This window comes from Rattus norvegicus, chromosome 10 (genome assembly GCF_021556685.1).
Source record: "Rattus norvegicus strain SHRSP/BbbUtx chromosome 10, alternate assembly SHRSP_T2T, whole genome shotgun sequence".
Taxonomy (NCBI): domain Eukaryota; kingdom Metazoa; phylum Chordata; class Mammalia; order Rodentia; family Muridae; genus Rattus; species Rattus norvegicus.
In genome coordinates this window covers 62,271,378-62,296,166 of record NC_141543.1, presented here as the reverse complement: position 1 = coordinate 62,296,166, position 24,789 = coordinate 62,271,378, and the positions used below count along the sequence as shown (strand labels likewise).

Here is a 24,789-nt window from a genome sequence, read left to right as displayed (position 1 = left end):
AGAAGGTGCCACCTGCTGGGGGAGGCAGCTAGGAGAAAAGGACAGGGGTCTCATCTTCTGTCTAAATCCAAGTTGTTCTCTCCACTTCTGGTCAGAACATAGGACAGTACTGCCTATGCCAGGACTCCAATGCCCACTGAAAAGAGGGATCCCCTCACCCCTAGATAAGTTTCTTCTAAAGATCTATGAGGACAATTTTGGGATGGCTGGGGTGGTCATGGTGTCGGGGGATAAAGGGACAGTTGTCCTCACTACTCCCAGGTGGGCAGCTGGCCAAGCTGCCCTCAACCACTACTAAGGAGATGCCTGGCTCTTCAATGAACCTGGGGGCTTGACAGCCCCTCCTCACAGACATCTTTGGAGGGGATTTCAGTTAAGGCTGTGTGTGTGGTAGGAGGTCATGCTTGGAAGAAACGAAACCTGCTCCTATACCAAGAAAGCTCTCCCTAGCTCTCTGCCCAGCACGTGTAGCCATTCAGTTAGATAGCCACCAAGTGAGGACACTGTAGACTAAAGAGCCACCCAGCCCAGCACTCTAATTCTTACACTCCCCTCCCATAGAGAAGGCCCCTCCCTCTCCCCTATCTGATGCTGGGATCTTGATCCCCACCTATGGGTTCCTACAGAAGCTGGCCCCAAGTGTCTCCCTAGACTTAAGTATGCTGTCCCGGCAACAGGAGAGAAGAGGTGACAAAAGTACAGTGGAGTCCCGAGTTTGTCCATTCTGTCTGGAAAGTAGTCCGCTACAGAGAGTGAGGGCCGGGTCCCAAGATAGGGCGGTGGGGGCTGGAAACTGCCAGTCTGCCTTCAAGCAGATGGGGTAGAGGTCCTCTTCCGGTTCTGACTTCCCATGGATTAGCTGGTAGGACTAAGACCATCAGCGGAGTACAGATACCCAGAAAGGCAGTTAAGACAAGCTACCCTGAAGCAGCTGACCCAGCCAGGGATGCTTCTGACTAGCAAAGAAAAACACCACACACAGCATCCAGCCACGAGTCTCCTTCATCCACTCCTTAGGAAGAAGCAAAGCGCAACACCGGGTAATTCTCCCAACAAAATACATACGTTTCGGTTTTGTCTCAGCCTGTATTCAAGTTCATCAAGAGAAAACCCTTCGCTGACCGGAAGCCTGGCTTAGGAACGGAACGAGAGAAGGGGGAGCAGCTTCTGGCGAATGTCTCCACCTAGGAGGAAGGCAGTGCGCACCCCAAATTCTGCCCTCAGCCTAGCCGGTGACTTGGACTCGGCGTCCCCGGTCTCCTGGAGGAGAAGCGGCTGGTGCAACTGCCTGTGCACATGCAGCCAAGACCAGACGTGGTGAGATGCTCCCCACACATCCGCCACGGTCCTGGCGCGCCGGCCCCAGGAAGGTGCCTCGCCAGCGCGCCCCGCGCCCCGCGCCCTAGCAGGTGCAACCGCGCGCGCTCCCAGTCGCATCTATACAAACTTGTTTGCCCGCGGCGGGGGGTAGATCCAGCTCGCAGCCTGTGCTAGGGTCCTGGCTGGGAGACCCCGAAGACAGGACTCACCCCGGGATCACGGCCGGCTGGGGCACCCGCCTTCCGGGGCGCCAAGCCCGCAGCCCCGCAGTGCCCAAAGCTCAGACGCCCGCACGCTCCCGGTGCCCGTGGCAAGCGCACCCACGATCCCAGGCCCACGTCGCCCAGTTCCCCGAGGCTGCGGACTTCCGCGCTGAGCAGTGGCGGAGCGGGCGGGCGCCGAGCTGAGCCGCGGGCGCGGAGTGCAGCGAGTGGCGGGCGCGGAGCGGGCGAGCGGGCGCCCGGTCTGCACATGCTCACTCGCGCGGCCCGGGGACAGCGGCCGGCCTCCGCCGGGTCCTAGAGGCTTCCGCGCACACCCTCTGCTAGGCTCCCAGGAAGGGTCGCAGCTTGGCTTCTTAGCCGGAGGTGTGTGGGTGATCTTGCGAGACAACGCATACACCGCGGGTGACACACACTACTCGCCACCGCCAAGATAAGACGCAGACACCACTCTGTTGCACCCTCACAGCCACTGCCTACCACTGCAGCCTAGCTGGCTCCAGCAGGCACCATGGTGCTCACACCAGCCGCACACAGGAATACTCTGGGCATTGCCACTCGCAGCACGCCGCCACACTCAGATGCAGACGTGGTGGCAGACGCACGGTGGCTGATACAGATACATACTGAATCACCAGACACCCACACTCACACACTCTGTGGCTCTGTTCCACTCACTCAGAAACAAGCTAGGACACCGACAGGTGCAAACACGTACACAGCCACGCAGTTTGTACCACTGTAATGTAAATACCCAGACACACACTGGATTGCTGTCCCAAACTGGGGGACTAGGCACATTCACTTAACCCTCTTTGTCACACACACACACACACACACACACACACACACACACACACACAATTTGAGACAGTACCACAGAATTACAACCTCAATGGCAAAGATACTCACACCAGCTCCTTACACACCTGGGCTTCTGCCAGTAGCTTATCACCCTGCCCACATCGACACCTTCTTGATATCCTGTGTAAAGGACACTGCCTCACCAGTACGTAGTATATACACACACACACTCACACGCGCACACACACACACACACACACACACACACACAGAGAGAGAGAGAGAGAGAGAGAGAGAGAGAGAGAGAGAGAGAGAGAGAACAATATAACCCCTCTCTTTAAATAAAGGCTTACTCCACTAAGAAGCCCTGCTCCCCATCTCAAAGCCCCCAAGTCACAGCATCTACCCTGCTCTTCCAGGAACAGCAGTAGACCTAGTTCTCACCCAGGACTGACAGCCGAGATGCTCCTGGACGCTGAGAACAGGATGAGAGGAGGCATCAGGAGCAGGTAGCAGTGGCTCTAACCGACTTCCTTGAATGGAAGTTTCTTACTGCCAACTTCCGCTAGGGGCAGAGCTGCTCAGCCACTCAGAGAAGTGGGCTTTCAACAGGTGCAGGGCAGCAGTGGGACTTGGAAGGGGACCAGTAGGAGTCTTTTGGCAGGCAGTGGCAAGGCACCCTGGTGGGCAAAGGACTTGGTGAAGTTTACACAGCAGAGTCTTGGGTCTGGGGATGAAGGCTGAATTCTCGAGCCTTGGGAGTTTGGTGTAGGAGCAGAGGGAGGGAGGGGTTCTGTGTTATCTCAGCATTCCAGCTCTGCCCACCCTCTCCACAGCCTTTAATTGTTATCAGCTGCAACTCGCTGCGCCCTCTTACAATGTTGTCTTGTGTTTGAACCCTCTTCAGGACCAACTGCATAATTTATAGGGTCCAGTACAAAAGGGAAATGTGCTTAAAAAATGGTTAGAACTTCAAGACACAAAGGTGTAACTTTTAAACAACGTTTAAGGTCACTGGGAAACAGAGAGTCTTGTGTCTTGCACAGGCCTTAGGTCCATGAAGTCACCCATGGCCCTTGTATATCCGTAGTCCCATGTAATAGTTTCAGCAAACTACCTTCACATGCATCCACTTCAAAGATGTTGTTCTTGGTGCACAAAACAAGATGGCTGCCCAAGGGTTGCAGCGAGGTCAGCCCTGGGGACCCCCAGGTAAGGGTTCTGGGCACTCCCTTGCAGCTGCTGCTACTTGGGAGGAGATGTCACCTAGCACAGCAGCCACCTGAAGCACTGAGCCGAGTTGTCTGTGTGGAGTTTGTGAAGGGTGGATGGGATCTTATGGGACAAGTTCCTGGTCTGACTGCACCTGCAATCCGCAGCACCTCCTGGTCTCCGTGTGTGGAGTCCAGTAGGTATGCCTGCCGTCTCTGACAAGACCCACTAAGAAAGGAGGTGCACGGAGGGACACATAGAGTAGTTAGTTGAGAAGGGCGTGGGAAAGGCAGTTTGGGTGTCCAAGTGGGCAGGAGTATTTCTGTGCTGAGATGAAGCCCTCCTCTTTAGCACTGGCTGCAGATAAAGATTCAAGAAGTCACCTTGGAAATCCCTGATAGCAACGTCCCTTTCCAACCATGCCAAGCCCCTCCTTGTGCTTAGATCTCCTTGCTTCACAGCTCAGATCCACTGGTCGTCTGTACCATATCACCTGTCCCCATATACCGAAGGCATTCTAATGCCCCAGGGACTTCTATGATGGTCCCACCACAGTTTTGACACAGATCCAGCTATTCCGGAGGAATACAGTCACCCCTGCTTCCCCTGCAAGGCTGAGAATTAAAATAGTCTCAGCTCGCGCTACTCCTGTCTCTCTGTGTCTGCCTGTTTATTCCATCTGCTCTTGTTTGTGGGTTTAATCATTAGATTCCAATATATATATATATATATATATATATATATATATATAGTCTCCTAAGTTAAAGCCAGCTGCCAGGGGTTTCCTCTCCCCTCCCCTCCTCCGCTGCCCCTTTCCTTGCCTTGCCCTCTCCTCCCCTTCCCTCCTCCCCTCCCCTCCTCTTCCCTTCCCTTCCCTCCCTTCCCCTCTCCTTCCCTCCCTTTCCCTCCCCTTCCCTTCCCTCCCCTTCCTTTAGCTGCCCTCCCCTCCTTTCTCCTTTCATGTTGTGCTTTCTTTTACTCACTGAGAGAGACGCCCATCCTGTGTTAGATTCCTGTTGAGTACTGGATACTGTTGAGCCAGTCCACTAAAGAAACATCCGGCATGGGCAGCTGGACAAGGAAACAAACCCCATATCTGGACCAATATGTGTGTAAATAAAACACCACTGGACACAGCATGCAATCTATTTTTGTAAGTATCCCATGCAGGGGTTTTTCCTGAGGACCAGAAATGCCACGTGCTGTTCAGTGTTACCCAAGCCCTCAGATCTGTAGTGTCTTCTCCTTCTCCGAATGGCACATTGCCCAGGAGGCAAGGGAAGTCCAGCTAGAGCACCCACCCACTGTCCCCTCCCCAGTCCTCACAAGATTGACCACTAACTTCACTTTAAGGCTTGGCAGGCTCGTAGTCCTTTTTTTAACCTTCAAAGGCCCCACAGCTAAAATTTGAGCCACCAGACAGCCAGGGGGAATCTCTCTCGTATAGAGCTATTCCACACATAATCCTTAGTGCACACACATACTCACTCAATATTCATTAAGACTTATTTGTTCGTTCATTCATTCATTCATTCATTCATTCATTCATTCATTCATTTGGCTTGTGAGACAGTTTTACTTCATATTCCAAACTTGCTTGGAACTCACCCTATATAATCCAAGTTAGTCTTGAACCCACCAGCATTCTCCCACCTCAGCCTCCCAAGTGCCGAAGCAGTGTTCTCAACCTATAGGTCACAACCCCTTTGAGGGTTGAACCACCCTTTCAATATTTACCAGATATTTGCATTACAATTCATAACAGGAGCAAAATTACAGTTATGAAGTAGCAATGAAATAATTTTATGGTGGGGGGGTCACCACAATGTGAGGAACCGTATTAAAGGGTCACAGCTCTGGGAGTGTTGAAAACCACTATGCAAAGGTGACAGGTTTGAACCAGTTTGATGGTTAACACCGTAAATTTGATGAGCCCTAGAACCGCCCATCAGTGTCTCTGGGCATACTTGTGAGGAATTATTTAAAGTAATCCTCTGGACCTGGCTGTGAACAACTGTCAAGATGATCTTGCGATGAGAAGACATATTCTCAGTATGGGTGATGCCATTCTACTGGACAGAACAGCTATAAAGAAAGGAGTGATCTGAGCACCATATTCAGTATTCTCTGTTAACTAAAACTCATACAGAGTCTCCACCCGCTTCAGGTTCCTGCTGCCATAGCGTCTCCACCGTGAAGAACTGTCTGCCTCCAAACCATGAGCCAAAACAAACCCCTTCTTCATCGAGTTGCTTGTTCCACATTTTGTTTTAGCAGCAAGATAATCCACCATGCCCGACTCAAGCACAATCAATTTCTAAGGTTCAATGTGTGTAACACGACATTTTCCAGGAACCCTGGTAGGTCCTTAATGGATGTTGTATTTCTTCTGAAGAACTGAAGAGACTGCTTACTCTTGTCCTGGCCCCTAGCCATCTCGTGATTGGCTACCAGAATCAACTAACTCCAAGCCATCTTGTGATTGGCTACCAGGATCATCTAACCACCAGTGAGACTCTGGAGAAAAGGAGGTGGCTCGCTCTATGGTATCTACCTGTTGGGAAGGAGGCTGTGCCAAAATGAGCAAGCCAGTGTCCATTAGCACTTCGAGCTGCCTGAGGCTTCCCTCTTTACCCATGCAGCTGTTGCTCCATTGACCTAGCCTTTAAGGTCATGTGGGGATGTTAGTCCTCAAGTCGTTTGGAAAGGTTGCCTTTCAGGCCTGTACGTTTTCTGTGGATGTGACCTTCAAGGATGGAGAGAACCTTTGACAACATCTCCGAAGGGAGGACACAGTTTCCTTTGTTCCCCCTAGTTTTTCGCACGGTGCCGTAAATGCTTCTTGTCTGTGTGTACAGTGAGCTTCAAGGCTGGCTTTGACACTTTGCTGGGCTGTAAGTATTTATTTGCTTTCTCCTGTGAGTGCAGCAGTGACTTAAATGTGCCTCGGTGAAGATACCAGCTACACACAGACAGCAGTTGCACCCCCTGCTGACAGGGGCCTGCAGAATGCAGGGCTGTGGGGGTGTGCAACAGGGCAGCAAGTCTGTGCTTGCCTGGGACCAGGCAGCCTCCCTAAATGTTAGTCTGACTTCAGAGAAGCTGGATCCCCAGGACAAGACTTCCTTTGTTGGCCTGATCTGAGAAGGCTGTGGTGCCTGGTACAAGCTCATGCCTCGGGATCCTGGTGTCTAGCTGAGGAAAGCATTTTACTTCTCTCAGAGGTAATATTTGGGTTTAGTTTTGTTTTAATTTCATTCCCATTAGCACAGTATCTAGGCTGCAGCTCAAAGATCCTGGAGCAATTTCAACTTTCAGTCTTACTATTTAAGAATACTTTTCTTTGAGGCTATGGTTGCTCCAGCTGTGTTGTCTCTGATGGACCCAGGGAAAGTCAACCAAGAACTAGAAAGTTTTCGAGGTTCTAGGTCCCATTGAGAATGTTAGTGATCCACAGAAGAGGTCAGAATAGTAAGATTGGCTAGAGTTTGGAAGGAGCTGTTCTACATCTCGTGGATGACTTTGAGGAGTTCAAGACAACAGTGGCTGTGGTGGTGGGAAAAACTAGAGCTGGGCAACAAGAACAAGAAGCTTGAGGATGAGGCAGTTTGCTCCAGTCTCTGATGAACAAAGCAGTTTCTCCAGATGGAATCTGCTCTGGTGACCATGAGGTGATCACTGCTAAAATGACCAGGGGTCTAGAATGTCACATTACCTTGGCTGACAAGCAGAGGTGGGGTGAGAGAGGGTTCACTTTGCTTTGGAGGGAAATTCTCCTATGGGGGAAACACTACAGCATCGTGGTGCAGGCTGCAAAATGGGAGAATGTCTGATGCCCAGGTTGTACTTCTAGAAGAGTACAGAAGTAGGAAACCCCTGATGATTCTTCCAAGTCCTCATCCCAGCACCGAACCTAACAGCACAGCGTGTACTGGAATGAGAGTCCTTAGACGGGGTTACAGACATTTGGTCCCATCTTCCATTGGTATAAAGGCAGAAACTGGGTGAGTCGGAGGAACGGAAAGCCATGAAGAACGTGCCAGCGTGGGCTGGAGTAGGAATGAAGTCCGCGGTGTCAGCTGTCAGCCAGAAGGTGCAGTGCTAGCAAGCAAGCCCTGGGTACAAGAGGATAGGGCACGTGCCTCCACCCTGTTTTATTCTCTCTGCCTGTCCCATCTGCACCCATCAGACACTGATGCTTAAAGAAAAAGCAGCTCAGCTTTGTTCCACTTTTATGGATCTCCCTGTAAGTCTGTCACCAAAGGTCTTGAACCTGCAAAATGATCTCAATTAAGCTACTGGCATACTTCTCGAATATAGCACTAAAAGTATAAGTATAGTATAAAAGACCATGTTTCAGTTTCGAATAAGTTAAACCTCACAGTCAAGTTGCAAAGAGAATGGAATTCCCCCCATACCCCCATTCATTTTTCCTGGGGGCCAGCGTCTTATATTTCTATGGTTACTTTTGTCAGAACTAAGACCTTGACTGACATTGGTACATGGCTGGTAGCTAAACTCTGAACTTAATTTGGATCTCACCAGTTCCCCCATTAACGTCCTTCTTCTGCCCCAGAGTGCCATGAAGGGTTTGCCGAATGCTAAGAGTAGTCCTGTCTGCCCAGTGTCCTTGGTTGATGGTTTCTCATGGTGCCTGGGCTTTACATGACCTTGACAGCCAAAAGAGCACACTGTTCAGGCAGAATTTCCTCCAAGCTTATATCACTGGGTATCTCAAACTAAGGTGGTGGTTGAAGCCCCTGGCATGTTTCCATAGACACTGTCTCCCAGGCTCCAGGAAGGGAGAGCAGGGCAATGTCTTGAGGAAAAGCAGGGGAGAAATGCTTCGACAGAAGAGGTTCTAACAGAATCAGGGCTGTCAGGGGGCTGGAGGTTGAAATAATATTCTGGAGATATCAAGTTCAGAGTGTGCCGCTGGCAGATTATCAAGAGATATAGCCAGGAAACAGGCCATGTCTTCATTCCCCATGCCTCCTGTACCCCAGGCATCTTCAGGGCACAGGTAGGGATGCTCATTCTCTCCCTGTCTCTCTGTATCTTAGGTGACCCAAGGGTACTGGTGGGGCCTTTCGATAGAAAGATCAACTCTTTCCAACCTCCATGTCTAACTCTGACCTTTTACTCCCTGTGGAAAGATCCATCCATTTCCTCAGTGATGGGGCCTCTTGTTTTCTCTGTGTATCCACTTATATCTCCAGTCGTCCCTTCATACATACTTCTTCCTGAAGTCTCCTCTCCATGGAAGACTTCTCCTAGTAGACCAGGGAGTTTTCCCCACTCTCTCCTTTCCTCAGACATCTAATTGACTATGACAGAAATCGCCTCCTTCTTCTTTAATGCCAGTCAGAGGCTAGCCACTCCTTTCTGATGCCAGTCCAGGGAGGCTTCCCGGTCCCTTCCCACACTCTGTAGTGGGGTCACTCCTCACTGCAGTCACATAAGGCTCCGATATCCTCCACTACTGACTTGTTCCCTGTCTCATCCGCTGGTTCCTCTTCTCTTTCTCATCCATAAGGATGACCCTGAAAGTTCTGTCCCTGATCCTCTTTTCTGTTTGCTTCTCTACACTAGACCTATTCTTTTCTCTACTTCGACTCTACCCTCAGCCACAGCTGTCTACCCAGGGTCTCTTCTAGAAGGCTCATTGGCTTCTAATACCTCTCATCCCTAACCTTGCACTGAGCCTCCCTTTCCAGTCCCCAGGTCTCTTCTATCCCCTGAATACCTCCCTGGAATCATGATTCTACCATCCTCCAATGACCTGAAGTAAACTCTCAAGTGTTAGCTTCCACGTTTCCTCCTCTTTTACCCATCATCTCATCCATTGTCTCATCCATACCAGACTCCTAAATGCTGTTTGAATGCCTGTCACCTTCTCAGACCCTCTCTCAGTGCTGCCTGTTCAACATGGATGAGGACTTGTCAATTCCCATGTACCCTTGTGGTGTTCGAGATGTGCACAGTTAAGCTCAGCTTCCAGGGCAGGGCCCCAAGCTCATCTGAGTTGGAGACTTAAGGGTTCTTTGGAAAGCTGTTTGGATGATGTTTTGCTGAGACAAACACGTGAAGGAACGTTTCATTAAAGTGGACACAGGTGCAAATGGCTAAGGAAGACTCTTGAAGGAACATTTGGCTGAAGCAGACACAGGGGGAGAGGATGTTCTGCTAAAGCAAGCACACGAAATGACACATGATGAAGGATTCTTTGCTAACAATACTCATGTATTGGTCCTTTTCACATTGTGTAGTTGAGCTGCTTTTGTCGTTTGGTTCACCACAGAGAGAAGCGCACCAAAAACCTTCTGGTGGCGTGCTGCAGTTTGTTGCCGCTTCCACAGATTCCGACTGATTGGATGCGAGAGCTGAGGCAAGACACATGCTGAAGCAGGCCCAGGAGAGAGGATGTTCAGGTACATCAAGTGTGTGAAATGATGCACACAGAGGACATTGGAGGGTATAACTAAGACTCCACGGAGTGACAGACAGAGCCAGGCTTGCTGGTACAGACAGCTAGCTGTGCAATGCTTGTGGGTCTCCAGTTTTCGTTGATCTTTGCTTCCCTGAGAGAGGCACAGCAGAGAACTTCTGGCGTTCAGCTGGTCCCTCCTGATGACTCAAGCGAGGCTGAGGCCTGGCTGTCTCTGCTAGGTGGTGCCACCGCGGTTGTTAACTTGACTCTACTGAACTGGACTGCTAGTGTATCAGTGAGGTGTAGGTGTTTGCAAGTGGATTGAGCTGCTGCAGCCTGCTAACCTGTGAACTGAACTGATGATTACCAAACAACACAGATGGGAAATGCTACAAAAAAAAAACAAAAACAAAAACAAAAAAACAAAAAACAAACAAAAAAAACCCAATCCTTTCTAAACAGGTCCACTTCCCCCATATTGTTTCTTTTCTACTACCTCTGATGAGTGGTGGGATACAAGGGAGGTTAAAGCACTTAAGAACCATCATTAAAAATAGGATTTGAAAAAAAATAAAGTTAACTCATCCTCTTTAGTCCCTACTCCCCAGAATCCTGTGTTCTTTTTCTCATTTTCTTTCAAACAGCCCATGATGCATGCTATCTGTTTCTCATACTCTAACCCCCTGTTCCTTCTGCCTGAAACCCCATTTCTACACTGTCTTGATCTCTGAGACTTTCATCTTTCAGAGTCCTGGGACACATTTCTATCTCCATCTTATATATCATCCCTTCAAGACTCTGTAGCTGCAATTAAACCTCTGCCTCTCTATCGGTAGTTTTATGCTTAGGCTAAAATGGAGAGACACAGGTATCAAAGCAAGGAGAAATGAGGTGTGTGTGTGTGTGCATCTGTGTGTATGTATTCAGTATGTGTGTGTGAGTACGTGTGTGTGCGTGCGTGCGTGCATGTGTGTGTGTGAGTGTGTGTGTATTGTAGTACTTGGTGCTGGTCTTTACTATCTAGAAATACTGATTCCTCCTCAGTCATGAGGATAGGGGGTGCATTATTACTTAAGACAAATCCGTGGATTGCCGGGGTTCTATGGGAGGTGTTTTCATGTCATTTGTTTTGACTCTCCCCAAAGCTTTATGCAATGCAAGCTTTTTGAGTTCCTTTGTGCAGAAAATTGCAGCTCACAGGAGAGGGGCTAAGTGACTAAGCCAAGACCGCACAACTAGAAACTAGAAATGCTGTGTAACAATTAGTGTTATTATAAATTTATGCAAGAAACTAATACAATGGCCATTTTTCTTAAACCTAGCTAGTTTTTAATGACACAAAAACCTTATGACTACAAATGCTGGGGCTAGAGAGTTTGTGTACTTGGATCCAAGAGGGTTCCTTCCCTATGCGCTCAACCTTAGTCACTATGTTTATCCACACACTTACACCCGTGCCATCACCACTGGGGCACAAAGGAATCCTTGTGGCAACTCCAGAGAAGCCTTGGGCTCATTCTCTGTGTAGTTAGCTTCCAGGCAACACAAATATATCCCTCCCCATCCCCCGCCAATCTCTCAGATTGGGAAAGAACCTCAAGGGCAAAGGACTGCTGAGTTCTTACTTACCAAGGGCATGGTAATGTCACTGCCTGAGTACAGGGGACCTGGAGGAGGGAGCTATCGGTCTCTTAGAGGTCACTGAGCTGCTGTCTCTCTGGGAAGAAGGAGACAGGAGCTGTGGAAGGAAGACATGCATGCAGCCCCCTGCTTCATATCCATCAGGTGCCAAACCCCAGGCAAGCAGAAGCTACCCCACAGCTGGACATAAAGATACTCGCCCAAGGGAAAGCCTGCCCCTCCTTTTCCCCTCTGACTCCTCCGTGTTCTCCCTGCTTTTTCCTAGAACAAGAGGGAAAGGCAGTGAGGACCAATGGAGAGGAGGTGGCTGAAGGCAGTCCTAGGATTACAGTAGACCTGGTGACTCTGCTACTCCAGAACCACACGACAGTGTGTCCTCTTCCAAGTCCCTTCTCCTAGAGACTTGATCTCCTCACCTGAGAGATGGGGAGACGGAGATTAAATGGAAGGAGGTTGGTTGGGTCCTTGGCACTCACTGTGTCACCAGCCTTTGCTTATCTCTATTCTTGTGGACATTTTATCAGACTTCATGGCTCTATTTTCATCCAGAAACCTGCTAGTTAACATCTACTTACGACTTGACTTTAGGCTGCCTTCCCAGGAGAGGCTTGCTGGGTTTACGGCACCTGCTCCCTTGCAACCTAAGGCTGCATCTGCATAGATGGGACACAGGGAAAATATGTCTGTCCATAGCTGGTGCTGCAGGGATCTCTCCTCGCTATATTTCTGCCCACACAGGATTATGTATGAGGCAGAGATGGGTTCTCTGTGCTGCTGTGAGATTTGACCACCTGCTGGGTACTGAACTGACAGTGGGCGACGGCTGGTGGCAGGCAAGGGACCTGGGGACACAGAACGTGTCTGTGTAATTCAGGAGAGCCTTCTGGTCTTGCTTTCATTGGCCCAGGCAGCCCCAGAAGAGAAAGAAACACGTTTTAAAGGCAAAACAGATTTTTGAGAACGTTTAAAGTAAAAACTGTCTGAAAAACAAAATTTTCGCATTTTTATTGTGTGTGTATGTGGGTACCCCCCCCCCTTTGTGTGTGTGTGTGTGTGTGTGTGTGTGTGTGTGTAAGTCAGAAGATAATGTGTGATTTGTGGGTCCTACCACATGGGTCCTGGGGATTGAAGTTGAGTCATCATGCTGGTGGCAAGAGTCCTTACTGCTGACCATCTTCCTGGCTCATGAACAACATTCTAGAATGATTCAAGGAAAGTGTGGGTCCATTAGAAGTGGGAAAAAATTTACCGTGTTCTCAGAGGAGGACAGGGGCAGCCTGGCGACAGACTAGGAAATGCTAGGGAATTAGAGTTTCTCCCCGAGCTCAGAGCCTCAGCACGTCTTTTGTTAGTGGTCAGGAGCCATGATCTGAAGAAGGGAAGGATGGTGGGTCCTGACTATCATTCCTGGGCCTGTCTGACTGTTGCCATGACAACCAGTTGTGGGGCACATGGAGAAATACCTTTCGCTTTTGTATGAGGGTGATTCTCACAGTTTCAGACTGAGTTTGGGACCAATGTCTGAGGTTCCCACTTTCCCCCTTGAAGGGTCCCTTGGGTTAGGAGCAGTTTCAACATTCCATTGGCAAAGCACAGGGCCCTACCTGGTATAGGTCAGGAATGATAGGGGTTGGTGTAAGGTCAGACTCTCTGGCCAGCCTCTACCCAGTTCTATCTGCCCTGCAAGGAGCAGGGAAGTGGGAGTGACAGAAGGTGCCAGAAATCACCAAGACTCTGTCACCTTGATTTGCAGGCAGACAGAACTGCTCTTAGTAAGTAAGGCACTTCAGAGACTCTGTGTCCCTAAAGGATCTGCCTAGGACAAGCCAGACTATGGTTCAAGTCCCTACTCTGTCTCTGTGCCACCCACTCCTCTCACCTGTCCCTGCGTACTGTCCTCGACCAGCTCAGCTGTTTCCCTGGAACACCCCACCCCCACCCTGCCGCTGCTGCCCCGTGCAGTCATAGCCTCCTATCTATCTTCAGAAATCCCTTAAATCGCACCAGAACCCTCTTTTATTGTCCATAAAAACACCTGGATTTTCTGTGGCAAACCCCAAATACCCTTTTACCCATCTTGAGGACCAGTCTCCTAGGAATAAATAACTCTTCAGTGTGTTTTTTAAAAGATAACCTTTACAGAGCTGGCTTATAATAACATCTAACAATTATAGGGTCAGACTCCCAGGAATAATGAATTACTCCATCTGTGTTCAATGTCTTTGTTGCCTTTTATTTTCTCTGACAGATTGAGAGGTTTTCAGGCTGCAGCATCTTTCTCCACACAGCATTGTGTCGCTTTCTGAAACTGGCTAGACAGTGCCCTGCTTGTTACATGACAGACCTGGGAAGGAAATGTTCCAGAGGGAAACATTGGAGAAAAAGAATTTCATCCTGTGTGTAGGCATTTGCAATAGTCCTTTCCTGCTACAGCCCAACTCATCCCCAATGTTTTTGCTACCTCTACTCAAGACATGACTCTCAGCCCTGCATTAAATTTGCTGAAAACCTCAGACTGGATTGAGATTTTCAATCTAATCAGATAGAGGTGTAAGTGCATATACACACAGGTACGCGCACATGCTGTATCATGCATACATGTGCAGACACACCCCGTATATGCACACAAGCATGGGCACACATGCATGTATAAACAACACACACACATATGCATGTTGAAACTGCTTGGTGGTTGAACAGGAGCCCACAAGCTATGTACATACCCATATGCATGGTATATAAAGGTACCATGCACCCCTACAGGCTTGCACGCATGAATACACACATGCGTGTACATGCTCCTGTGCTTACGTGCTCATTTTCATCCTGACGCTACTGTATGCAACATTTTTTTTCTTGCTACAGTGGTTAGGGTTCCTCTGGTTTTGGTCTTTCCCTCCTCAACTCAAGTTCTGGGCCCTCAGGGTAGAGGCAGTCACAGCACCTAGTTGCAACACTAGTGGGCTCTATAATCAGGGAGGAAGCAAGACCTGATGCTGACTCAGCCGCTGCTGAGCCACAGGATATGGCCAGGGCTCTGCTTCTCTCTGGAACTCAGCATCCCCCAGAACACAGTAGGTATGAACCAGCAAGGGCAGGTGCTGCCATCTCTGAGCCCTTGAGATTCCACGGGGAGTAGGCTCTGTGCATCTGGAGGGGGCAGTCACAGACCACGCTAATTCTCCCCACAGCCAGCACACCTCTGTCTCCCAACCCAGCTTATTTACGATGCTTTTAGCTCCAAGCCGACCCACTTCCAAACTCTTGCCCCTGACATAAATTACCTTAAAGGCCCGATTTGTATCACTGTGGTTGGATGGCGCCTAACCAGAAAGCACTCTGGCTTCTCCAGGCAGCTCTGTGGATTGTTTTTTTTTTTTTTTTTTTTTTTCCACCCTAATCGAGCACTTCAGAAGGAGGGGGGGCATTGAAGATTTTCAGTAGGTTTCATTTTTAGGGAAAGCAGTTTTGACTTATTAGGCACTGTTGGCTTCAAAAGTGTGCTCGCTAATGACTTCTATTTAAATATTTTCCTCCAGCTGAGACACTTTAAAAAATATATGGTGTTAATGGATTCAACATTCCCTAAATGAGGATTTCCCCACTGTGGCCTCTGAACTTTCTTGGACAGATCGTCTCCAGTAATAAGAAAGTACCAAGCAGGCCACATGAAAACACTTTCTATGGGAAATCCCTGGAGCACGGGCGATGGCCACTGTCTCCTCTTTCTATTGGTTACAGCCGTTTATGCTTTGCTACCTGGCGGTACACGGTGAGATAGGATTCCCTTGGCTGAGCATCCCTATAGGTTTATGTCCGAGCCATTGAGCCCGTGGACAAAGCCCCGGCCTCTTTTTTTTAGACAATGCTTCTCACTACAGCACCTCTCAAGTTCCAGACGAGAAAGATGTGGTGTTGAAAGTGCTCCAAGTCTGTCTTTAAAAGTGGGACTTGTGTGGCACCAAGAGGCCTACAACTGCTCCCATCTTCAAACTCTCATGGGTTAGTGAATGAAGTCCCACATTCTCAATCTGCACTGGGTTCTGCATATTACGTAGCTGCTCATGGCCAGGCTCAGGGTTCTCCACACCGCCCACTTTCCTCCATTTGTATAGGCAAAGCCCAGCTCTACTGTTTGTAGTTCACACAGTACTTTGGGAAGGATGTAGTGGTGAACAGGAGAGAAGGGCCTGAACGACGTCAGAGACCAGAGCATCGACTTAAGCATGGACAACCAAAAAGTCCACCTGAAAAGTAACACAGACATCTTCTCCCCACTTCCTGAGTTGTTGCAAAGTCTGAGGAACAGTAGAAGAGTGCATGGAAGCGTGTCTGGCACAGGAGGACTGGCTGACACTGACTGGCACTGTTACTGTCCCTTCAGGACCGATTTCATACTGACTCTTTATGAGGCCTTTCTTAGCTGTCTGGACTCCTTCCCTTCCAGGTAGCTGGCTCCCGTTTCTGTTCCCCAGTCTCCTTTCCTGTTAGAACTACAATTACACTGCTGTGTCACTACTGTCTGTCAGGAGAGCTTAAGATCATTTCTGTTTGTGAGTGCCAGGAGCTCGTTCAGACTTGGGCAGAGAGAGAACCTCCTTAGAAAGAAGGGCGTCTCATAGAAGGCAGGGTGAGAATATTGTTTGGCCTTACTGGAAGACTCCAGAAGTGCAGGATGTAGCCGCTTCTGTCTAATTTTATTTGCGTGTAGGATCTTGTACTCAGTCTTCTTCCTGTCTCCCTTCCACCTCCCCCTCTGCCCTCTTCTTCTCTCCTATCCTCGGCCTCTTGGCTTCCTTCCTCTGTCCCTACCCCTCCCGTCAGTTGCCTTTACACAGCCTTCTGGCTTTGCTTCCTGATTCTAGGCACTGCAAAGCTGGGCCACTCCTGACTCAGTCTCCTGCAAAGGTCTAAAGGATTCCCCTGGCTTAGACCTCAGTGTGGCCAATGTTACCAGCCAGCCAATCCTACTCTCCCTGCTGCTCTCCGCACTAATCTACCTTCGCCTAAAGAACCACAAACCCTCATCTTTGCCTCCTACAATATCCACCCCATGCCTAGACTATAAATTGGCTTCGAATATGGGAAGCCGTTAATGATGGAGGAGGGCCTGACTTCTAACCTGGAACACAACTTGAGCTCCTAAGTATTGTGCTTTTTGTGGGAATGCAGTGCACGAGGCTGTGCAGGAATAAAAGCCTCTGAGGCAGCAGGTCACCAGAAGGATGCTGGAGGACTGTGCTTGGTTCCTCAGCCTCTTCAGAGAGGTTCCTGGTGACCTTTTCTTTTCCCCCTCCCCAATTAAACCTGGACTCAGTCTTCCTGAATATGCAGTGTGCTGCTTCAGGATTAAGTTGATTTTCGCAGGAGGGAACCTGCTCACTCAACAGAATCTATACTCTCAGAAATTATTAAAGGAGCAGAATTAAATTCACTAGGGTCAGAGGTCCAGGAATGCTGGAAATGCTATCCCAGCAGAACTCCAGTTAATTGGCGCCCAGGAACATATTAGGGGACCAGAAATGCAGCTGAACTGTGTGCTCTGAGACCAAAGCTGGTGACAGATTCTTCTCCCCTGGTGTGGCCCCAAAACTCATAGCCAGTTGGTGGTTGAGGGGTCCTTGGGACAATCTGCTCCTCTCTTGCTTCTTTGCAAAACAGAACAGGTACAGAAAGGAGAAAATGTTATGCCTGGGTAGGATTCCTTAGACTAATCCATGCAGATGTGGAATTTGAAACATAGGACATACCTGCTTCTGGGAAGCAGCCTAATCTTCCCCTTCCTGGGTCCTGTCATCCACAGCATCAAGAATGGCTTAGAGGGGTTGGGGACTTAGCTCAGTGGTAGAGCGCTTGCTTAGGAAGCGCAAGGCTCTGGGTTCGGTCCCCAGCTCCGGAAAAAAAAAGAACCAAAAAAAAAAAAAAAAGAAAGAAAGAAAGAAAAAAGAAAAAAAGAATGGCTTAGAAGGAATGTCTTCTCCCCTTTCTTGGTTTCTATGTGGCAGGCTTTTTAAAGCTCTCTCTAGCCCCTTGCTGCCTCTGTCCCCTCGGGAATGAGCTGACTGAACGCAATGGGTGCTAAGCTGTTCCAGGTAGCAGACCCAAGTGAGGTCCTTCAGCCTGGCTCAATGCGTGATATAGAGACCTCCATTTTTGCTCTTCCTCCAACTTGTTCAAACACAAGGCTGCACATAAGAAGGTTGCACATAAGGGTGCTATTTGCCGAAGTGGGCTGCTCGGAATCACCAGTTTTTGCAGCAAAGGTCAAAAGCTACAAATATCTTCTAAAGTCAACATATTGCTCCGTCTAAGTCACAACCTTCCCGTCTTTCATGCAAGAGCCATTAAAGAAAACCACAAAACCGCAAGGCACAACTGGTCTAAATTCAGGCTTTTAGAAACAAAAGTCAAATGCCTTCCCAGGTGCTATGGCTGAATACCGAATGTCCTCAAAGGCCCATGTATTGGCCATAGGCGTCATCTTCAGACAACACTGGCAGTGACAGAAGCTTTAAACTATAGGCCCTAGTAAGATGTCTTCCAGCCATGTTGGGATGTGCCTTTGAAGCTGAAGGAACACTCCACCCTCCTGTTCCTCTCTGCTTCTTGGCCACCATGACGGGAGCAGCGTGCCCCACCATGTATTCTCTCCTGCATGCTTTGCCGTGGGCCAGAGAGCAATAACGTCTACAAGATCTCAGAGATCATGAGCCAAGACAAACACTTCTTCTTCTTAAGTTGATAATCATGGGCATTTTACTACAGTGACCGAAGGCTGACAGACAGATAGGACACACGGCCACGACCGGCTCTTTTTTTTTTTTTCATACTCAAAATAAACTTAAATCCCAGTTTTGTTTTCCTTGAATGCACTGAAGTTTTAGAAACTGCAGGCAAATCCAGAATAAACTATACTGCACTCTGTCTCTCTTTAGGTTCTGAACACATTTGGAAGTAAAATGAAAAAGTAAAAATAGAGGCCAAAATGTCAGGCTACGTAACTGCTGGAGACCAGGTGGAGAATGTGGCCGCCTGCCTGTTAGACAACTGTGTTGCTAGCACTAAACTCTGAACCTGGCAGACAATCCTCCATTGCAGACCATGCCAGATTGCAGCAAGCCTCCCACACAAAGGCAGGGTCATGGCTGAGTGAGACCTGCAACTGGGAGAAGTTGAGGAGAGCTATTGCTCTCTCTCTTTCTCTCTTCTCTCTTCTCTCTTCTCTCTTCTCTCTCTCTCTCTCTCTCTCTCTCTCTCTCTCTCTCTCTCCTCTCTCTCTCTCTGTGTGTGCGTGTGTGTGTGTGTGTGTGTGTGTGTGTGTGTGTGTGTGTGTGTGTTCCTGCATGCCCACATACATTATGTGGACAACAGCCAACATTTAGATGTCTTTTTCCATTGCTTGCCACATTACCTGTCGAATTAGGTCTCTCGTGGGACCTAGGGCTAACTGTTAGGCCACACTGGCTGCAGTGAGCCTTCAGGGATCCTCTTGTCTCTGTCTATCAACACCAAGATTACAGGTGAAGGTGCCACATTTTCTGTGGTTGCTGGGGATCCAAACTCAGTTCCTTGCGCCAATTTGGCAGGCATCTTACTGACTGAGCCTTCTCCCCACACTCAGCTTTTGTCTTTTGTGGTTAGACTTGATCTTTAGTGGAGGGGCAAAGCCCAGCAGAGAACATGCTGTCACTTAGGGAGAGAGGAAGAGAGGGAGGGAGGGAGAGGAAAGAGAAGGGGGAGAAAGGGGAAGGGGGAGGGGGAGGAGAGGGGGAGGGGGAGGGAGAGAGCAAGAGTGAGAGTGAGAGAGCACCTTTGGGGGTCCAGAGTTCCCAACACTTCACCAGCCACCCAGAGCATCATTCTCTCCTTCTCCGTGTTCACTCAGCAATGAGTAAGTCCTGTTGCCTTTGCATTTGCTTCCAATCTGCCTTCTCTGTGGTGTACAACTGACACTGGTCCACACCAACTCTATCTCCCAGGAAATAGCAATAACCATGACATTTGCCCCGCCCCCGCCCCCAATCCAGTCTTCACCTAGCAGAATAAACCTAGGATGAAAGTTTGGTCACATGGGTTCCCGTCTTAGGATCTTCTGCTTCCTTCAGCTGTGCGTTCATCTCTGTGCTCAGCTCTTTCCCGTTCCTCATCATATGCTCCCATTACAGTGATCTCTCACCCCGGACTGCCAGATGCATCCTGTCTCTCATTCTCTAGAGGCTTTAAAATATGTAGGATTTTTTTCCCCTGTTGGTTTATTTCCTTGGTTTTCTTTTGCTTTTTTTCACCTGGAAGTTTTTAATAATCTTTCAAGGTTAAAAAAAAAAAAGAAAGAAAACATGTAGGGAGTCCTAATAGCTGTATGGCTTGAGTCAGAAATGTCTCCCACGGGTCCCTCTGTCGCCAGCTGGTGACGCAATTTTGGGGGATTATGGCATCTTTAGGATTGTGACCCTGATAGCAGAAATGATAGTGAAATACCCCCAAGTCCTGTGAACTATTAGTTAAGTGAACAAAGTGAGTATTCAAATACGCAGTTAAAAGAATGCCGCCATCGCAGTGAGAGATGAGCCTGGCCAGCTGTCGGCAGAGCTCCCCAGAGAGCTGGGGCCACAGGTTGAGTGCCTGTGCAGAGAAGGCACCGCACAGATTTCTGGAAATGTTGAAGGAACTGGAAAAGATGTGACACTCTGTCTTCAAGGGTGTCTTAAATGTCTGCCAGGCTGTCATGGGAATGAGGAGACAGACCTATTCTGGAATCCCCAAGTAGCCCATGGAATGATATTCAGTAAGGCAAATTTTATCACAATTTAAAAATTAAAACCTCTATGCTCTGCACACCAGCCACACAGAAGACATTTGTCGAGTTTTGATTATCTATTTAGTAGTTCTCACGGCTGCCTGTCAGGGGCACGACACCCGACACACACACACACACACACACACACACACACACACACACACACAGGAAAGAGCACATGCACTTTGCTCAGGGTCAGTTGTGAGAGGATGGGCCAGGACAAACACTTAGGACCAGCTCATTCCAGAGCCTACACTATTAGGAGCTGGCCCTGGGGGATACAATTTCCCTGTAAGATAGTGAGTTTTCACTCCTGTACGTGTTCAGTGAAAGGCTTGATCCATCACTTAGCTGAGAAGAGAGAACAGAACGTGCTTGGGAGGCATCGGAAGGACACAGTGAACTGGAGGCCCTCTGATCCCTGGGCTGCGAGCCCACCTATTCTTGTTATCCTAGTATCATAAAGGTTATTACAGCAATGGCTTTAAGTAAGATCTACCTATCCTTGGGCGCTCAGTGTTTAAAGCATTTGCCACAGTACACATCTCAAGAACCCATTCCTGTGCACTTGCCTGGTGGTCATGTTGGTTTACCTGTCATCCCAGCCTAGAAGGAGGGCCCAGAACTAGCTGGCTATCTGGACTAAGCCATATTGGTGATCATATTGGTGATCTCTGAGTTCGATTGAGAGACCTTCCTCAAGGAGTATGGAGGTGAGAACGAGAGTGATTCCTGACATCAATCTCAGCCTTCCATATGGATGTGCTTACATGTATCCATGTAACCCCATAATACATGTGCTTACACATGGGAAATATGAATACATACACATATGCAACACTCACACACACTCAGAAGGGGAATGGAGATCCTACCTGTCCTCTAGGCTGTCCCTACAAAGTAGACCACATCTAGATCCTACTCTACAAAACATTCCAAAACTTCCAGTAACCTCTATAGAAAAATGGTACTTTGGTTGATTAGTGATGTCTATCAAGGTACAGAATAGTAGCTAGCAGATCCTTGCCACCCATTTGTCACCCTTGTTTGCTCCAGAGCATACATTTAAGCTCTAAAGAGGCATAATTGGATAATAGCTGTAAAGCCACATGCATGGAAGACGAGACCAGAGAACATCCTCTTAGAGCCAGAAAACGGATTAATTTCAACATGGAGATTCGCAGCCATCCAGATTCCAATTCCCTACATTACTCAGCTTGCTTCCTTGTGGGCCTGTCCTTTAATTAGGAGGCTCTGCAAACACTTCAAAGCTAAGCAGCTCCCCAGCCCAGTGCCTGTCCCTGCCAGCTCCCAACCTCCCCCCAGCAGCACCCCAGAGAGTCAGACTGGATTTTGATCACACAAATCAGGATGTATGTTTCCCACTGTGAAATAAATAGCCATCCCCCAACCACATCTTTATCCCTGAAGCCAATTAGAGGCACAGCTGGCTTCCCAAGCAGAACTGGGAGGGGGCCACTCTCTCTCGTCTTCACCTTGCCGCCAAAGCGATGCTGTGGCCATATATCTTCTTTGGCCTGGCCTCCAGAAAATCAGGAGGTTTTTCTTGAACAAATGACCCTCACAGGGCTTTTGTGACACCTTCACCAATCCAGTGACACACATTCTCTTACTGATGCCTCAGATTTAAGATGGCACAGCTGGGAGCTTGGTAGACTCAGATTCAAGGGATAATTCTACCATGAACTTGCTGTGTTGCTCTGGGTAAGTGGCCTGACTCATCTGAGCTCACCACTATTTCTGAAATAAGAATGATATAGTAAACCTCATGAAGCTTCTGTCAAGATGGTTTCTTTTTCTTCATCTGTTCCACGTCCCCTGAACAAATCCCTATTCTGTGTATCCTCTCCCAGCTCCTGCTACGCCTTTCACTCACATCTCAGTGGCTCTCCTCCATCTAAGGTTTCTGTCTGGCTACATAGAAGTCAATTTCTTGGGTTGGGTGTACTATAAGCCAGAGAGGCTGCTGCCTGAAGTTGTCACAATCTCTATCTGTGCAGGGACATTAAGTTACCCTTGGGGCAGGTTTCCCCATTCACCTGCAGAACTCCTGAAACGGGAGGGAAAGAGTTTGCTGTCCCCTTTCCCAGCCGTACCTCTCAATAGAGCATAGCTGGTTACTGGGAACAAAGGGACAGGTTAGAGTTCTCATGGGAGGAAAAGATTCACGAACTCAACTTCCTCCTCATACTGGTGGCTCAGGGTCACAGTCGGAGGGATCTAGACAGGATCTTCTGGGAGCCTGAAAGGGCTCACTGGAGAGGAGGACGGAGCTGGACTCAAGCCCCAGCATGGACCGAAGGCTTGCTTGGACAGGGAGAATGTAGCAGGAAACCTTTCTTTCCGGAAGATGTGCCCTGAAGACACTCCTGCAGTTGAAAGTGAAGCTTGTCCTCAGGAATCAAGGGAGACTCTCTGCAGCCTGCTGAGAGCAGAACTGGTCCACACAGCTGCCATTAGCCAACCGCATGCGGCTATTTAAGGTTAAAAATCAAATTAATTAAAATGAAATAATCTTGAACATTCAGTTCTTCAGTCGTGACTGGCCACGTTTCAGGGGCTCAATTGCTGTATGTGGTTAGTGGTTAGAGGGGTGTGGAGTGGCAGCATGCTCACTGCAGTGGAAGGTCCAGGTGTGTGTGTGTGCGTGTGCGTGCGTGTGTGTGCGTGTGTGTGTGTGCGTGTGTGTGCGTGTGTGTGTGCGTGTGTGCGTGCGTGTGTGTATGTGTGTGTGTGTGCGTGTGTGTGCGTGCGTGTGTGCGTGTGTGTGTGTGTGTGTGCGTGTGTGTGCGTGCGTGTGTGCGTGTGTGTGTGTGTGTAGAGAGCAGTAGTTCTCTACCTTCCTAATGCTGAAACCCTTTAATACAGTTACTCATGTGGTAACCCCAACCATAAAATTATATCATTGCTCCTTCAGAACTAAAACTTTGCCAGCGATATGAATCATAATGCAAATATCTGTGTTTCCCAATACTCTTAAGTGACCCCCCCCAAAGGAATCTCAACCCACAGGTTGAGAACTGCTGTCCTAGAAGATACTGCTGGTGGGTGGTGCTGGTGGCCATATCCCATCCCCCAGCCAGACAACCAAACCCCTCTAGATGGAGCCAGCTGTCTTTTTAGCCAGTGCAGAATCGCCCCATGTGCGCATGACTATAGGCCTTACTTCCCATAGACAAACCCACAGTTGGGCTGGATTCATTTCCTTCAGGGCCCCAAGGGAGGAACAACTGAGAACACAGCTGCCCCGTGGGAGGGGCCTGAGCCAGTGTCAAGGACAGTTCACAGGCAATGGGAATCAGTTCATCAGTGAGGAGGTAAGAGCCCTTGTAATCTATACACTTCCCCCAAACACCCTCTCTGAGTCCTGTTGCACTGGGGATAAGTCTTCGACATGAGCTATCGGGGTTGGAACACCAACTCCACTGTTGTATGAGCTCTGCTTAACATCTAAGGTGTCCTGGGCCTCAGTTGCTTCACCTGCAACAAAGACAGTGAGGCTACTGTTACAGAAATGGATACAGACAGCATCTACCTATCCAGAACCCCTCAAGTGCGGCAGGCTGGCATCTCTGAATGCTACCACTGGCATATGGGCTTGGTTCAACTGACCGGTAGAATGGGCCCTATCTGGAGCATCCGACTCCACCTGGGGTGGCCTGTCACTTGGGCAGTGACTCTGGCTATCACAGGGACCAAATGACCTGAGTCCCGGGATATACTGTATTCCTCGGGCTTCTTGGTCCATTCAGCTCACCTTGGAAAGCTATCTAATACCTCTTGCCAAATGAAAAACAACCCCAGAGACTTTGGAGGTAACCATGGCAACTGTCTTCTAAACTGGATTATTGTTACTTTATCAGAAAGTTCTCTTCCTCCAGTATCCCAATGCCCTGAAGTTGGATGAATTTTTAAATGTGCTTTTATTGTATCTCGGAGCTAAATCTTTTCTGTGTGCAGCAGAGATCTGTCCTCAAATCACGATGAAAGCTGACAGGAGACTAAGATTTTTTTCTTCAAAGCTCAGCTTTCTTCTCCACTGCAACCCACAACTGCCATCTACCAGAGCACCATACCTTCTGTGTCAAAGGGTAATGTTACACTTTCCATTGCTTTCTCATTGGCTGAGAACAGATGTTGATCACTCACGTTTATGGAGCGAATCTGAGTGAGGGTTGTAACGACCACAGCGAGTATAAGCAGAGCCATCCCTACCCTCTTCCTGTGGCTGACCACCTCCATCTCCCAGATTCCTTTAGGCTTCTGCGTCTGCTGGCCCAGGAGTGGAGATTGTGGGGTCCCGACACAGAGACCTGACCTACTGGCTCTGCAGCTGATGGCTC

The 24,789-nt window shown here is 48.9% G+C and overlaps 1 protein-coding gene across 5 annotated transcripts in view; it reads right to left on the bottom strand.

Annotated features, from left to right (window-relative positions):
* The window catches only part of Wscd1 (WSC domain sialate O sulfotransferase 1), a 39,805-nt gene extending 36,620 nt beyond the window's left edge, over positions 1 to 3,185 (bottom strand). The window contains exon 1 of one of the 5 annotated variants that reach the window (XM_087570483.1): positions 2,790 to 3,185. The gene's annotated coding sequence lies outside the window, so the exon portion shown is untranslated. Of the gene's footprint in view, positions 1 to 1,529; positions 1,788 to 2,021; positions 2,200 to 2,453; positions 2,631 to 2,789 lie in introns of those variants that run through there. The other 4 variants (XM_087570485.1, XM_087570486.1, XM_087570484.1 and 1 more) reach the window with 4 other exon arrangements.
* Between the last annotated feature and the right edge of the window lie 21,604 nt (positions 3,186 to 24,789).